This window comes from Varanus komodoensis, unplaced genomic scaffold (assembly GCF_004798865.1).
Source record: "Varanus komodoensis strain SLA01 unplaced genomic scaffold, ASM479886v1 scaffold11, whole genome shotgun sequence".
Taxonomy (NCBI): domain Eukaryota; kingdom Metazoa; phylum Chordata; class Lepidosauria; order Squamata; family Varanidae; genus Varanus; species Varanus komodoensis.
In genome coordinates, this window is record NW_025335317.1 from 20767884 (window position 1) to 20784652 (window position 16769).

The following is a 16769-nucleotide window of genomic DNA, read 5'->3' on the forward strand; positions in this document are numbered from 1 at the left end:
TTTGCTTTTCGGCTCCAGGCCAAGACTTTTTTCTTTAAACGCTATTTTAATTGTTAAGGTTTATTTATTGATTTTAAACTGACCAGGCTGTTTCCATTATTTTATGTATTTTATGTATTCTATGTATTTTTTGTATTTATATGTGGGATTTTAATGATTGTAAGCCGCCCCAAGGCTTATGCGAAGGGGGCAGCATATAAGCTGTCTAAAAAAAAAAAAAAAGATGAATTAGAGGTGTGTGCCATCAGTATCCTGATGACAATGCCCTGCAAAACTGTGGATGACCTCACTTATGGGTTTCATGTAGATACTGACTATCACGGGAGCCAAGCCAAGCCAAGCCAAGCCAAGCCATAGGAAACTCCATGCTGGAGAATCCATGGGACTGAGCCACTTTCCCCATGCACCACCTTCTGAAGTTGGTTATCTAAGCAGGAGTGGAATCACTGCAATGCAGTCCCCCTAGCACAAGCTCAGGCATTTGGCTCAGGAGGAGCCCCTGAGAGACCAGAAGTCACAATGAAGTCACACTCTCCCTTTCTCTCTCCCAGTATAGGTCATCACACAGGGTGACCGATGCTGTTTCTCTGCTGAAATCCAGCCTGAGCACCAACTGAAATCAGTCCAGATAATCAGTCACATCCAAGAATGCTCACAGCTGGTCCGCCACCATCCAATCAAGGATTGTGCCTAGAAAATTAACATTTGCCACTGGCCTAAATTTGTTTAGACTGTCCAGGAGTGCTCTCACCAACACTTCCTTCAGGTGGCATGTGACCACTCCCTCTTGCAAGGAGGCCAGGATGCCTCTCAGACTGCTGCCTTTCATATGCCAAGAGGGCAAGGATCCAGTATGGCAGTGGTTGCACAAACCTGTCCGAGGCGTAGCCCAAACCTGCCTCAAGGTATAGCAACTGAAATTCCTTGAAGAAAAATTTACCAAGCTGTGCTTTTTCTGCCTTGTCTGATTCAGCTGCTATAACAGAGGGGGTTAAGTCCTGGTGGATGCAAGTGATTTTGGCTTGGAAATGCCAATGGACCATGAGCAGGTCTTTGGGGTCAGCATATAATACATCCTGGGTAACCTACACATTGGCCAGGAGAGAGAAGATTAAACAGATACTGAACTGAAAGAATGGACAGCATTTCTACACCAAGCATTGAAGTCTAATCACATTTCCCAGAGAAGAACATTTCTGACAGAATGGCAAGTTCATTTTCCTGAAGACAGTCAGTTGATAACTATAAAATGCACTTGGCAGGTTTAGTAATTTTAAATGGAGGCAGTTAGAAGTTTTTGGTTTGCTGCTCTCATTGTCTCTAATTATATCTGATCATAGGTACATAGCCAGGTTCATCCACTAGGATCCACTTCCTCCCACCTGCACTCAAGCAGTCTCCTATTTTATTTCCTCCCTCACAGCAATGAGGTATGCCTTGACTTAGGAAGGTGCTCACAATCAATTGTATCAGCCACCAGGCAATCTCTGTATCACAGAGTTTGCTCAGGGATTTCAACAGGACTCCCACGCGTGTCATCTGGAAAACTCCCTAGAGCCCACTGGAAGCCATCTGGATCCATTAAATCTCTGCAGGCAGACCATCTTAATCGGTTCCCCATCCATCCAGATGGGAAAGCCATTATCTGTCTAAATCTCAGCAGGGGCTGATCTGGCCATAAGAAATGGGCCAGTTCAAAGTTCTCCACCTTCAAATCACTATCCCCATGCCCAGCTGAAAAAAACCACCGACGTGTGAGGATAGTCCCGTGGCTTTTGTAGAGTCCATGAAATCCTGAGCTGCCCCATATAAGTGCCTTTGCCATGGATTTTAACTTCCCAAAGACAAAGCCTTGGAAACCCCAGCATTGTTTTGTGTTTATCTTCCTACTCCCAAACAAAATTTGCTGCCTTCCTAATTTTGTGTGACACTCACTTCCCCTGAAAAGGTATGGAATGTCAAACAGAAGATGCAGTGAAATCCAAAGCCTCATGCTAAAAAAGGAAGGGAATCCATCTCTCAAACAGACTTATGAGTGATGCTTTTCCTGTACAAGTGCGAATTGGAGAAAGGATCGCTCTAAGAGATAAGATGGAGGAGGAGAATGATGTAAGCTGCCTTGAGCCCTTTGCAGGAAAAGGCAGGATATAAATTGGAGAAAAAAAAAAAGAAAAGAGAAAGCCCTGTTTTTAGTAAATGAACTATCTACCTGCAAGGGGGTGGAGGGGTTATTCTGTTTCTTTGAAAGCCTGATGAAATCTTAGCTTTTATATTTGTCTTATGTTTGGGCAGATCATATTATATTTTATGAGAATTTGTGGGAGGAAAAAAGCCATGGAAATGAAACCCCATGTGAAATTTCTTGAAATTGCCTTTCACTTGCTTGAATAAATTTGTTATTGATTTTGCCCTTTTATAAGAATGAAAGGTTAATGAAAACAATTGTACTGCTTTCAGCCCACAGTGGAGATTATGTAATATATATTTGGTACTTTCAAACACAAACATTAGTGTTTAGATCTTGGCCTTATGAAAGATTAGCTGCTTTGATGAGGAATGAGCTGCACTTGGTGAGTGACAGATTAATAACTCCCTCACTTTTACATTTGCTACCTTTCCTTTATTTTTTTTACAGTGCATACAATTATCAACTGAGGGTAATTATAGGAATGCCACCATGTTGTTCCAAGCTGTAGCCGGCTGAGGCCACAGTGCAGAACTTCAGAAACCGGAGATATACTATAACTCTGTGTTTGTGTGTAAGTCTCTTGAACCTCCCCTGTTTTATGTTATGCTGGATGACAGTGTCAGCTCCAGCTTGGGCAAGATATCATCACTGGGCCCAGTTTTTGTTGCCACTGTCTGCTCTTTGCTCTTGCTTGCTTGCTGGACACTCAGGGAACCTGTAAGCAAGCTGGAAGTGCCACAGCTGCTGAGACCAGACAAGACGCAACGCTGAAGATTAATTCTGAAGTCTGTACAAAGTCTTAATTGACTCTTTCATGGCTAGTATGGGGGCAAATAGAAACCTGCCCTATTTCCGGAAATTGATTGACAGTGTACCTGTTGCCTGCAAAGCTTGCATTGGGAGCCATTGCCAGAACATAGTTCACGTATTTTTAGGAATGTTAAACCATTTCTTCCATAGCCCACTTACATATATTATGTGTAAATCTGGGTGATTGGTGATCTCAGGTAGTCTCCTCCAGTCTGATGTCTTCCAGATGTTTTCTACTACTGCTTCCGTTATCCCTGATTATTGGTCATGCTGGCTGGGGCTTTAGTTCATGGGTGGCCTGTGGCTATATTTGGCAATTTGAGACATTGCCCCAGTCAAAATGCCTGCCAAGGGAAGCCTGGCTAGTCACAAGGGACAGATCACCTTCCCCAAAAGACCGTGCACAACTAAACAACTCCTTTAAATCCATATTCAGCACCTCTTTCTTGTTTCCCCTTTTCTTGGTGGTTGAGTGCACCCCAGTGGAAAGCATCAGTTTATAGCTGCCTTTGCTTGTAGAAACATCTTTGGGCCCCATCATATAGCCTTGGGGACATTGATGGGAAATCAAGATGGTAGCAGGTGGCCTTCACTTTGTTTTGAAGTGATTCCAGTTGCCAGTAAGAAAATGAGTTCATTAAAAAATAAGAGGAATAGGCTGCTTGCTTTAGTTAAAGATTTCTTTAGCTATTGACCTTCTCACTTTTGAAGATAATTTATTTGAAAGGATAGGGGTAGGCTGTTCTGAAATACTTATAGAGTTCAAGACAGAAAAAGCATCCGGCTTGTTTTTGTAATGGAGAGGAGAAACTTAGGAATGTAGGGTTTGGTTTCACGTACTGATTTCACTTGCAAGCCCATATCGTCTCATTAAGCTTCAGAGTACCTTGTCCACATTGACAACACTGGCCTCCAGTGCCTCATGAAAGAGCCCAGAGAACAATTATCTACCTCCTTCTCTGGGTTTCTCTCTGCAAGCAAAAAATGAAGCCGCCTGAGAGCTCTCTCCTAGTTCCAGTAAACAGATCAATAACAATCTCATGGTCAGCTGTTGATAGACCTAAAAGAATTGACAACGATGGTTTATTGAAATCCTTTACTAGTAGGATACCATCTCTTAGTGTAGCCAACGTTTCCTTACTACCAGACATCCAAATCACATATAAAGGCCAAAGAAGGTCAACAAAATATGAGAGAGATCAAGAATCCCCAAGAAGGGCCTTGTCACAATGATCTGGTTTAGTTGTTTCCTCCTAAAATAAACAATCACAGAATGGGACTGAGAGGGAGAAACCTGGTTTCTCTTACTGTAATTCCAGCATCCTAAACTGACAATGTAATCCTATACATGTGTACTCATAAGTCACATTGAGTTCAACAGGACTTACTCCCAAGTAGAGTTCATGGGTATAGGCTTACAGCCTTATAGGTCTAAGAGAACACGCTTGTCAGTGTTTGTTAGGAAGCAAGTCCCAGAATGCTAAATGGGGCTCAAGGTGAGTTAAATACACCTGGGGTGCAGCCCAAATGACAGGACTGTGCCAGAGGGCAGTACTGTTGGACATCTCCATAACCTTTGTAGGGATCTACTGCCAATCCCTGGAGTCTCCTGGCCATGCTGCTGCTGTTCTTCACTTGGGCAGCCTGTTAACTTGCCCTTTCTGCATAAATGAGCTATGAGAAGCAAATGAAGTAAGCGTCTCAACCTCAGCATGTTTTGTTCTTGTGGGAGGTGCTCCTGCTTAGGTCCAGAGTAGGGACAAGTGGGAGACAGCAACATGGAGAAGGAGGAGAAGGTGCCCACTGGCACCATCTTGTTCAAGGCTCCTCATCATCTGGAACTGCACACACACAGCACCGAAGGTTTCTTCAAGACCTTGCTGGAAACTGAGCTGCTAAATTTCCATACATGAAAAGGATCTACTCAGACATCCCTCGCTACCTAAAGAAGATCTGACACCAAGTATCTGCAAGTTAGTTTCTGCCATTTAAGAAATGTTGTGGACAGCCAACACTTCATTTAGTGTAGTGCCTGAAAAAATGATCAGAGCTATTTCTGGGAGAAGAGTAGAAGATCATGGCCCAATTTATGCAGAGTAAATTTATAGACATACTAATAAGGTTGCCCCTGAATAGATGTCTTTGACTGAGATGCAAAGGGGCTAATTTAAGTCAGGAGTGGGCAACCTGTGGTTCTCTTGAAGTTTTGTCCTACAGTTCTTAAAAGCTCCAAGCAGGAGAGCCCCTGGTATGGCATGATGACAGTTGTAGGCCTGACCTCTGGAGCCTCACAAGTTGTCCATCCTGTCTAAAAATGCACACAGAAGAACTTGTGTCAATATGGGAGCATCTTCTTCTATAGATAGGATATTTCTTTATGTGTCCTTAGTCATATACAGTTTTCCTTAAACCAGGGGTTTGATGTAAAGACTAATTTTACCCCCTATTTCGGTGCTGAAGTTGATTTTCATTCAGTGTGTGTAATTATGAATTTTCATTTAAAAAGTCATGTATATCCTGCACTATCAGTCATGAAAACATGACATCACCCGGAGCCCACAGATAAAGCTGGAGGCCTGGGAGGTATTAAACTGAAAGAATGGTTGTCATTTCTACACCAGCGGTTGAAGTCTAATCACATTTCCTAAAGAAGACAGTTTCTGACAGAATGGCAAGTTCATTTTCCTGAAGACAGTCAGTTGATAAATATAAAATGCACTTGGCAGGTTTAGTAATTTTTCAGCTTTTGAAAGCCTTTGGAGTGAGGAGGAGCAAAGACGATGCCATGGCAGGCTTATGATTGGGATTCTTTAGCAATGATCTGCTGTTGCGTACACTGGGGGGAAAATTGTGCACGCATTCGGACAATTCAGTCTCTGTAATCACTGAAACGTTGCCAGTCATGTTGTACTCTAATATGATTGCTTATCCATTCATATTAAACAGACTACTGAAAAGAGTCTACCTTGCAGAATATACTAGAAACGTGGAATGAAACAATGCTGGCCTAGCCTGTAAAGCTAAAAGCCACTTTCTATTATAGCATTAACCTTTCTTCCTGAAGTTGATGACAAATCCTAGGCATGTTTAGATAGGGGAAAAGGCCTCCAACTCCCAGCATGCCCTAATCAGCTATAATAGGATTTGGAAGCTTTCTTCAGGCCTAAACATGCCTAAGATGGCTATATCAATGCTGGTGCATAGCGGTGTTCAAACTGAGCCATGACCAATATTTTTGCACATAATTGGGTTTGATCAAGATTTGGTATGCTCAACTAGGCTGGCCAAACCAGACTTCCTTACCACTGCATCCTCATGACTTCTCCCCCAACTCCCAGCATATGCTACACAGAGAGGTGGGTTTGTGTTGTTGAATGGCATGATCTGGAAAGGTGGTGGAAGAATCCCACAAAATTGGGCAGAGGTCATTTCCATGAGTGGCCACTGAGGATAGATCTTGGATCTATCCTCTTGAGTTTTCATAGCTGTAAATTGCCTTTACCTGTTAAGCCCAAAAGGTAGAACAGAAAACAACAACAACACTTTTAAACAACCAAACCCAGAAGTTCTGTATACCAATCTCACTGCTATAAACTCACCACATGGCCTTAGGCAATCCACCATTGTTAATCTGTAATATAGGAATAATACTATGACTTTATAGTGATGTTAAAAGGCATACTAAGAAAATATATGTGAAGTAAGTTGGGCGGAGACATGACAGCTGACTCATTATGACTCAGTGAGGATCTGAACACAGGACTTTCCTCTCTTGATCTGATACTCTAACCACTACATCAGTCTTGCTTTTTAAAGGTTCTTTTTTGTAGATTTTAAAGGTTTCGTTGTAACTTTGTATTTTAATTGTTACTGTGTTTCTACTAGTGTATTTTTACTTTTCTAGACCCTCTTAAATACACCAGTAGAGAGAAATTAATCTATAATAATCTATTGAACATGATTTGTAATACGATTGGAGCTTATTGGTTAGAATTCAATTTGGAAGTAGCACTATTTGTACAAACCCTTTCTCTATGGAAAAGGAAGGGATATGATACAATTCCTTCCACCTTACCTGTCAGAGGCATAACCAGGTGCTTCTGAGTTGGATCCAGATTTAGTCCTACTTGGAGCAGACCCACTGAAATCAATGGGGCTTAAGCTAATCATGGTGACCCACTGACTTCAGTGGTATCCTAGTCAGAATCCTTGGGTGTGATCTGGGAGATTTTCTTACAATGCTGCCGAGCCAGCAGTGACTGCAAGGAAAGGCACTCTTACCATTTCGATTGGCTTTTAGCTGAACACTAGGGAGCGCCTCAGCATTTTTCTCCCATGCTTTCTCTCTGGGTGAGAGATCACAGAATCTGCCAATGGAGTGGGGTTCACATCAGGTGTCCTCAAAATACCAACAATTTGGCAAGAGCAGATGGAAAAGGAAAATCTAGATACATCACCATCTAACACAGGGTGATTCCTTCAGTGCCAGTCTCCAGTCTGGAATTTGTGCTAAGACTCTGCCTTACCAACAGCCATGCCTCTTGCAGGAATATTATGGAGCCAGACAGTTATGACTCTGCTGTCTGCCATATGTGCAAGTAATAGACATGGACCGCGGTAGGGCAGGCAGTGTGGTGCCCACGGGCAGCAGTGGCCCCTTAGCCCCTGTTTATGTGCCCATTGTTATAGTTGTAGGTGTGAAATAAAGAGATGGTCTGTGGGAGGATGGATCAGTCAGAATGAGATAGAAAAAGAGATGGAGAAAATGTGTTTGCTGGCAGATGGACTGGGGAAGAGAAAGAGTTCACCTTCTGTGAAATAATGTTTCTTTTACTGTTGACAAGTGGGGTCAAGTGGTGTTTAGCATGTTGGGGATCAGATTCCACCTCTGCCTTGTACTTGTTCTCTTGGGCAGGGTTCTTGTCCTTTGCAACTAGGCATGCCTCCCTTGACAGCCATTTTGTGGTGATGCTCAGGAGAGATTATCAACATGCCCGGAGTATTCCCAGCTCCAAAAGACCACCTACCCCTGAATTAAGCACATACATGCTAGACTATTGTAGCATGTTTCATGTGCTGCCATCTTTGAAGGTGTTCTATGTTGACTGGTGAGAATCTGACTCTGAAAGGCAGTCTAGAAATCCCCTTGAATAAATACATAATTAAGGTCACCTGGGATTGTGACCCTGTCGGGTTCCATGTTTGAGGGCTTCTGGCAGACCATTTCTCTGTCAAAAGGATCTGGTAGACTTATTTATTTATTTAAAACATCTCTATGCCTCCCCCATCGCAACAAAGCCTCAGGGCAGCTCACAACATGCATAAAACACAAGCAATAATTTAAAAACTGGTACCATCTCGGCTATATATTAAAATCTATAAATACAATAATAATGAATTAACAGTTAAAATAACTTTTAAACAAAAAGGTCTTCGCCTGGTGCCGAAAAGCAAACAACAACAGCGCCAGGTGGACCTTTCTGGGGAGCGCATTCCATAGGTGGGGCGCCACCGCAGAAAAGGCCCTCCTCCGGGTACTCACCCTCCTAATAACCTTCATGGAGGGCTCCCGGAGAAGGGCATCTGCTGCCAATCATAGGGGGCGGGTGGGCGTATATGGACGCAGACGTTCCTTTAGATAAACAGGTCCCAGGCTGTTAAGGGCTTTATAGGTCATAACCAACACCTTGAATTGGGCCCGGACTTCAATAGTGAGACTTATCTGTCTGTGGTGGGTGGCTACCTCCAAGCACAGCTTGGTGGTTTGGACTAACCCCTCTTTAAGTTTCCCACAATGCCCCAGAATGATGTGATATGGAGCCATTGTGGTAAATCATAATACATGTAAGATCCATTCTCCTTTTAATGTTCTAAGTGCTGGGTCACCAGAAAATAGAATAAGATAGGACAAAATAAGGGGTCTTTGGGCAGCAGCTGTAATAGGTCCTACCAGGCCTTGGGCCATGGCAGCCGCCTCACAATGCCATGTGCTGAATCTGAGCACCATCCGTGTAAATTTATGCAAAACATTACCACTTTAAAGTGTACAGAAATTACTTCTGACATGGATTATTCAGTGCCTCGCCTGTTTATGCTGCCCGCATGCCTCTCACTCCCTTTGCACCGCATCTTAGGTTCTCTCTTGCCCTCTCTCTTGAATTATCATTTCAGAGGATGACTTTGACAGCTACTTCTCAGACATACTTACTTGCAAGTCCCAGTGTGGCCCTTGTAGCGCATGTCCAAGTAAGTGTGCTTGACACCGCAGCCTAAGTGAACTTGTTTATCCTCATTATTTTGAATCATGATTATATTAGAGACTGTCGAGGGCTTTCAAGGGATGCACTGATCTTTTCTTCAGCAGCAATATTAGCCTTGGAGAAGTTGCCTGAGTGCTCCTATTTTTGTTCTTGTGGATTAAAATGGGCTTTCCAAATTGGTTTGAATAGTCCACTTTAAATCTGGGCCATTATCATGTTCTAATGCAGGCATGCGCTGATTTTGCTACTTTGTGTGTTCAAACATGCCTTTGGATTTGCGAGGCTAATGCATTATTTATTTGAGGGTTTAGAATTTACTTGTTTAACTTAGAAGAAGAGTTCTTAAAGCAGAGATGCTGTAACATAAGATGCCAGTTTGCACAATGCAACACGACTCTTCCCCCATATCTTTGAAAATTGGCCCACATGGGGGATGATACTGGATGACTTAGAACTTGTGGATTTTTGGTTATCGCATCCTTCTTTAATAGTAGTAGAAGCCTGATTTGTAAGATGGCATAGGAACATAAAGCAGTGGGTAGAAACCCTGCTGGCCTGCAGAAGAAATCCCATTTTGGAGATGTTCCTGAGGACCACACTCTAGTAGAGCTAGGGCTGAAGGCAAAAAGGGTTTGGGGTGGGGTAAGGGTTGTGGCCAAAGCCACCAGACTATTTTGGTTGAACCCCCTCCCTCAATCTTAACTCAATAATTAACGCTGTATTAATGATTGCAGATGATCAAGTTTCCAGAACCGAAGCCTGTGAGCTGCCTTTCAGTGGGATAAAGTTACTTGTGTAAATATAACTTGAGGATACCCAGGGGACTCGAGTGACGGAACAAATGCAACATGCATTAGCTATGAGTAGGGTATGACTAGGTCTTTCTTCTTGGGGCCTATCCTACAGAGCAGGGGTAGCCCAAGGCATTTTGTTACTCAAGACAAAGGACATGATTCCCCCTGTCTGTCTGACCCTGGGTCAGAAAAAAACAACCCCGGAGAACATCCAAAAGAAGTTGGTGGAAAGGAGAGAACCGGTTTAAGAAATAGAAAAATAGAGGTCATAGTCTTCAAAGTAGCCCTATGCTTTTTGGCCTTGTAGCATATATTTCTGAGCTTTCTTCAGGGACTATGCAAACACTGACAATATGACACATTAGTGTGCATTTATACACATTGGCATTTGAAATGATCATATTAGACTACATAAAGTCTATGCATGTGTGCTTATTTACATTAGCAGTCTGCACAGATGAGATATACATGCATATGAAGGCAATGTTCATTTATTTAAGATACAGTCTTCTTCTCCCACGACAGATGCTGGTAAGCCTCTGAACTCACATCACCCACTGAACTTGCCATTCTGTTTCCACCATGACCTGCACCCTGCATTTTCTGTAGATGGCCACCTTTGGCCATCTAGGTTTAGTGCTGGGGAGGGGGCCTGAAGGAGGCTGGGACAAAAGCTGGAACCAGCATGTCTGCAACCCTAGTCTTTCTGTGCTGGCTGTGAGGGTCAGAAGGGACAGGGGCTCAGCCTTTGGAGGCCTAGCTGTGAGATGTCAGAGCTGAGACTCCAAAGAATAGAATGGTCCCCCAGCTAAGGTCAGGAGGCCATAGACTTGGGTCTTTGGGTTCTTCTTATAATCTTTGCTTTGGATGGTGGTGTTGACACCACTGAGGTTTTTCTTACACAATCAAGAAAGGTATCAGGTAAGTGCTATGGCACAAGTGACGAAGGCATAAGGGGAAATGCTATTTGCTGTATTTGACCTTGAGAAACTGAAGGAAGGAACATTTTTCTCTACAAAATGAGTCTGATAATGGAGAAGCACAGAACTGGAGTAGTAAACTGTGTGATAGATAGCCAGGTCAGGAGACTGTAATTAAGTGCAAGGGCAAGGTTGATTGTGCCCTATCGTGAGCAGAGCTTCTTCCTCACACATCACTGTTTTGTTACAGAGTCTGTTTTGAACAGCCTGATCATGAACTTTGCTTGCACTCGATGAAGCTGAAACCAAAAGATCCATGATAGATCTGTGCCATTAGCAATCCTACAATTATGGCGTGGCTACTGGGAAGAATATTTGCCAGCTCTCTCAAAATGTAAGGTACACTGTTTGAAGGAAGAAAACACAGTAAGTTGTTTTGGGAGAACAAGTTAAAAAAACAACAACGATGCAGGTTTAAAAAAAACAGGCACTTTGAAAAGATACCCCCCCCCCCACCGCACAAAGGTTTGACTCAGATCTGGTACTTGCCATGCCTCAGTTGGCAGATCTTGTGTGCTAGTAACAAGGGTGGGTGACAATGCAAATATTTGATGTACTAATGAAAAAGGCTGCTGGTGGGTGCCTTTGGATTTTCAGTTTCAGGCATCAAATGGCATTCAGCCAGTTTTGGGGAACATTTCACCAGAAGCAGAAATTTCTCTACTCATTTGCCAGAGCAAAACATCAAGCTTTGGTAAACAAAACAGCAGGTTCTTCCAGTAAATTATTCAGAGCTACTGCTACACCAGGCTTTTTGTGCTGCAGGGAGTTTATTCCCGTTTTTAAGCATGGCCATGGGATTAGTGATGAATATCCTCTTAATTGCCCCATGAATAGCTTCCCTTACTGTCAGTTTCTGTTCCTGTATTGGGTTGGAAGGTTAATTACTTATTTCCTTTCCATTTTTTCTGTTCATGTGAATATAGTTTCTTACTCCCACTCTCTGCTTTATTAAAATGTGAAGGAAAAAATAATTAACAATTAAAGCCCCTCACCTCCTCAGGAACAGGCACTGACAGTGAGAGGCAGTTCACAGGTTGCTAATCACAAATCCAGCTGCTGTGCTCAGCAGAATGCAATAAACAGGCTGAAATGGCAGCCGGAAACTTCCAGCAAGCTGCACAAAATTCTGCACTAAAAGAAAAGGAGGGCAGGCTCGCAATTCCAAGGGGCTATGCAGAAGCAACCCCACTCTGCAAAAAGTGTTGCCACCACCATCCCATTACGTGCGGCTTCTCAGGCTCGGAGTTTATTCGACAGACTGTTCATCTTTCCCTGAAATTGGGTGCACAGAGACAGGGCAGAAGGAAGAGAAGCAGACTCGAAATTACTGCAGCTGGGAACTAGAAGGATAGTTTTAAGGTGTGTAGCAGATTATTCGAATACGTTGTAGCTACTTGCAGGAAGAGTTTGTGCTCTTCCTGCAAGCCCATTTTGTAGGTGCTGCTTATTAGGGATGGTGGACAGTCCAGATGCACCTTCCCCATGTTATGCTTTTCACAGGGATAAGAGAACAGGGAGCAGCTGGGATCCTTTGATGGGCAACTTTGCTTATTCATGTATTAACTGCCCAGTGGACAAAATGCTTGGAGTGATTCACAAAACAAAGGTTAAGAAGGCTATAAAATATACAACTGGAATACCACGAGCATGATTTTTGAAACATGTTTTATTTTATATGGTAATCTGTCGAGTAGACATTTTGTGATATGGTGGCTTAGAAATACTGTGAATAAAATAAATGATATAAAAAGAACATGAAAAGTTCATGGGTATCTTAGTCTTTGACCTTGAACATATATGCCTAAGGTTAAACTGCATGTTACATGAAGTGTATACTGCGTAATGTGTCCTTCCTTTCTGAGTCCGTCCTTCCGTCCTTCCTGAAATCCCCCTTCATTCATTGAACAGAGATTAAAAAGAAAATAGTCTTTATTGTGAGGCCAGGGCAGAATTTTGGGAAGCAAATGGGTGGAAGCTTTTAAAATCTTTCCCATTATGCTCTGGTTTTTGTTCCAAGTTAGAACTGGGCACACTTACTTTTGAGAAAAATAAGCAAGCCAGCCAGCCAGGCAGCCAGCCAGCCAGTCAGTCCTTGCTTGCTCAGATACTTGCTATGAAATTAATGTAATGTGTAATTTGACCCTGGAAATAAAGCCAGTTATTTATGCATTATTTGTTTGTTCCATCTCCATCTTGCTTTTTCTTATTCTGCAAGAAATCCAAGCCAGCTTATCCAATCCTCTTCCTTCCACTGTATTCTCCCCAGAGTCCTGTCAGGCATGTTAGGTCGAGCCAATGACAAGCGATGGGTGACCCAGCAAGTTTCATGACCACATCAGGACCAGAACCCAGATCTCCTGACACCCAGTCCAGCACTCTTCACTGCAGCACTGCACGCATTCACAGCTGAGTCTACTGGTGCTGCCAGGTAATTCTGAGCTCAGTACCGGAGGCAGTATACTTACGTACACCTGTGGCTGGGCAACATGGGTGGGATGGTTCTGCTTGGAGGTTTCTGGTGGGCAGCTGAGTGAACAGAATGCTGGACTAAATGGACCTCTGGCCGGATCCTGTAGGGCTCTTCTCCTTAGGATGCATTTATCTTTATTCACATAGCAGGCATTCCCCGTTGCCTTACCTTCTTACCGGTCCTTTTCATGGATTTCTGGAGCAGCTGTATTCAGATCTGCAGATTTATATTTGGCACCTTGTACACAATATGTACTGTACATAGAAATTAGTACAGCAATTGTTTGACATTTTGAAAGAAGTAAACATTTTAAAAACTCAGACATTTTAGTGTTTTTATTTATTTATTTAAAGTTTTTATATGCCTTCCCATTACTAAAAGTCTCTGGGTGGCTTACAAAGAACAAAAAACCCCCAAAGAACAAAGAAATGGACATTTACAAGCTGAATGTTCTATTTTATACAAGCACTTGACAGAGATATTTGTAAAAGCCATGCGTGCTCACCTATTCTTATTTAATATGAATTATATCATAGACTTCACCGTTCCCTTTACTGTGCACACATCTCTTGAATTACTAAAAGAAGAGGGGCTAATGTGTTATTTGAACTATGAAATATATTTTGGATTCTCTTTTAAAGGAGTAACTATCTCTGAACAGAGATATCTTGGAGTGTCAATAGTTTCCTAAATGTAATTTAATCTATCTATGCCCTGCATTTTGTATAAAAAAGAAAATTACCAGTGAGTCACAACTTAATTTAAGGTGCTGATATACCAGTTTTGTATCTGGATATTAACAAAGTCAAAACAAGAAGATTTGGTTATGCTATTTAATAAAGCCTAAAGCTATTATTTAAATCAACATAAACTGTACTGTAGCAGATATATTTTATGCACACTTGTTAAATATTTATCTTCATTAGCATAGTTGTATTATAGATCATATATTTTATTAGCAATAGTAATTAGCCATTTAATTTTTTATAAAACACATTGCAGAAATAATCTATAGAATGCTATACATTATTATTGAACCCTGAATAGCCAATATTAAAATTAAAAGGGAATCCATATATTGACTTTTATCATTATTGTGTTTAACTCCCTGTTTTTAAATAATAAAAAGTAAGTAAGCCTGCTTAAATGGCTATTTATTGGTATTCCTTTAGTAGTGGCATACAGTATTCCTTTAGGAAAACAACCAGCAATTTCTTTTTGCTGACAGAAGGCAAAGTATGCACTTGACTTGCGTCAGTTCTGCCACATGTCCACAGGGATCTGACAAAGGGAAAGATCTAATTGCCCTGTTTTCTGGTTCTGAGTCTCTGTACTAGCTTTCGGAGGTCTCGGATCCAGATGGGTCAAAGGTAGCCCCACTTCATGGTGAGCCTCCCCCATTATACCTTCCTGACTACAGGAAGGATGACTCTGAGGAGTATTCGCCTGCACCTCTCTGTCCCTCAGCCATGCAGGGGCAAGAGAATGCACAAAGGGGCACTGGCCCTTTAAGACCTGGTTTTCGTATTCACCAGGGTGGAACCACTGAAAGATCAGGTTCCGTCAGCCATCTGAACAAGTTCTTACTGGAAAACATCCCAGGTGGCACATCATACAGTGCACTTTCCAAGGCCCTGACCTGGCTTGACTTCTTCTGGGTCTCATGGCTGGCCAGGATAGTGGCATTCTATCAGGACTTTCAAAAAGATCTCAGAGGCTTTGGGGAGTTTGGCATAGGAAAGGACAAGGAGAGGTTTCCAACATGGAATGGTGGAAGTCCATCAGCAGAATCTTGCTGGTGGAGTCCCCTGAGGTGTTGTCGTGTCGTCAGAGCACTCTTCCCAATTTCTCACACAGGCACAGGCAATAAAGGTTTAAAGTTCTATTCTAAAGAACTTCAAAGCTACGCAGGCAATGAATAATACAGGAGCTTGTTAATCGCGGTTCTGTACAGTAGAGCTGTCCCCTCCTTTCTGACTTTTCCCAGATTTATGATGCACTCTTCGCCCATCGTGGACGCCCCTCCCTTCAAGGGCTAGATAAACTCATTTCTCTTCTCCTTTCAATTTCCCTTGACTCCAATTGTCCCAAGCAGCGTGCCCTGCTCCTATCTTGAGCACTCTCCAGAGTTTCCCCCGGCTGTTTATCTCTATCTTGTCCTGTCGACTCCATAGCAATGGATTGGCTACCCAGTCACCTAGCTCCTCTATTTAGCTGTGGAAAGTTGTCTTCCTCTGGGCCTAGAAAAACCTTGTCAAAGTCAGAGGGTGGGGAGGGGGCTCTGTGCAATGGGGCACCAAGTAACAGTCTTCTTGCTCTAAGGCCTGGCTCTCGCTGGGAGCTTCTTGCCAACAACTTCTCTGAGTCATTAGGCACAGCAGGTGTTTCTTTGGGTTTTATGACCAGCTTGGCAGATGTTGCAGAGGTCACTGTGGCTGCTACAACAGTAGCAATCTTTGCTCCATTCTATAACAGGAAGGGTACTTCACGATGAGAGGATGAACAACCTTTCCCCCTTTATCTGGTCCTTGTTCTCATAGCCATCGTTCGCTTCAAATTAAAGGCATTGCTCTGCAGCGCCATGGCCATTGTGGGAGAGGCTGAGAGTCATCCTTGTTCATAAGGAGACCATGAAGTGTGGCAATGGGATGGTGCATTACTGGGGAGGGATAAGTGTGGACACTGGGAAGCAGGAAGGGAGAGAAGCAGGAAGCTCACACAGACTCACACAACTTTTGCAGGAACTAAGTGTGCAAACAGTTGCTGTATGTTTCAAAAGCAACAAGACCACTGATAATCCCTTTGGGAGGGGAAATAAAACAGCTGGGTTTAGTTTCTCAGTTCTCCCCTTCCCTTAATCAGCTGATTGACGCTGTTGTCCCAACAGCTGAGAAGCTGGACCGGTTGCTTCTTGTAGTGGCAGAAAGCATGTTGAGCACGGCTGGGGGAGATGAGATGTCAAATGTCTGAGCTGTCGCCAAACAATAAGCACTTTGGTGGGTAGGTATGAAATGGATGGAGTCTTTCTGGATTCGCCATGATACTGCCAAACATTGTGAGCTGGGCAAACCTGTATGCCAAACCAGGTCTTTATGGCTTTTGAGGCCATCTCTTCATGCATTGTAAAGGCGTGCAAACAGTTTGACTGGGAGTTGATGAACTGGCTTATCCCGTCTGCAGAACTACAGAAATGCAGTTTCCATGTGGCTGCTATAGAGTTCAGTGGAAAGAACACCAATTTCAGGAACCCTTGTAGCCATCCAG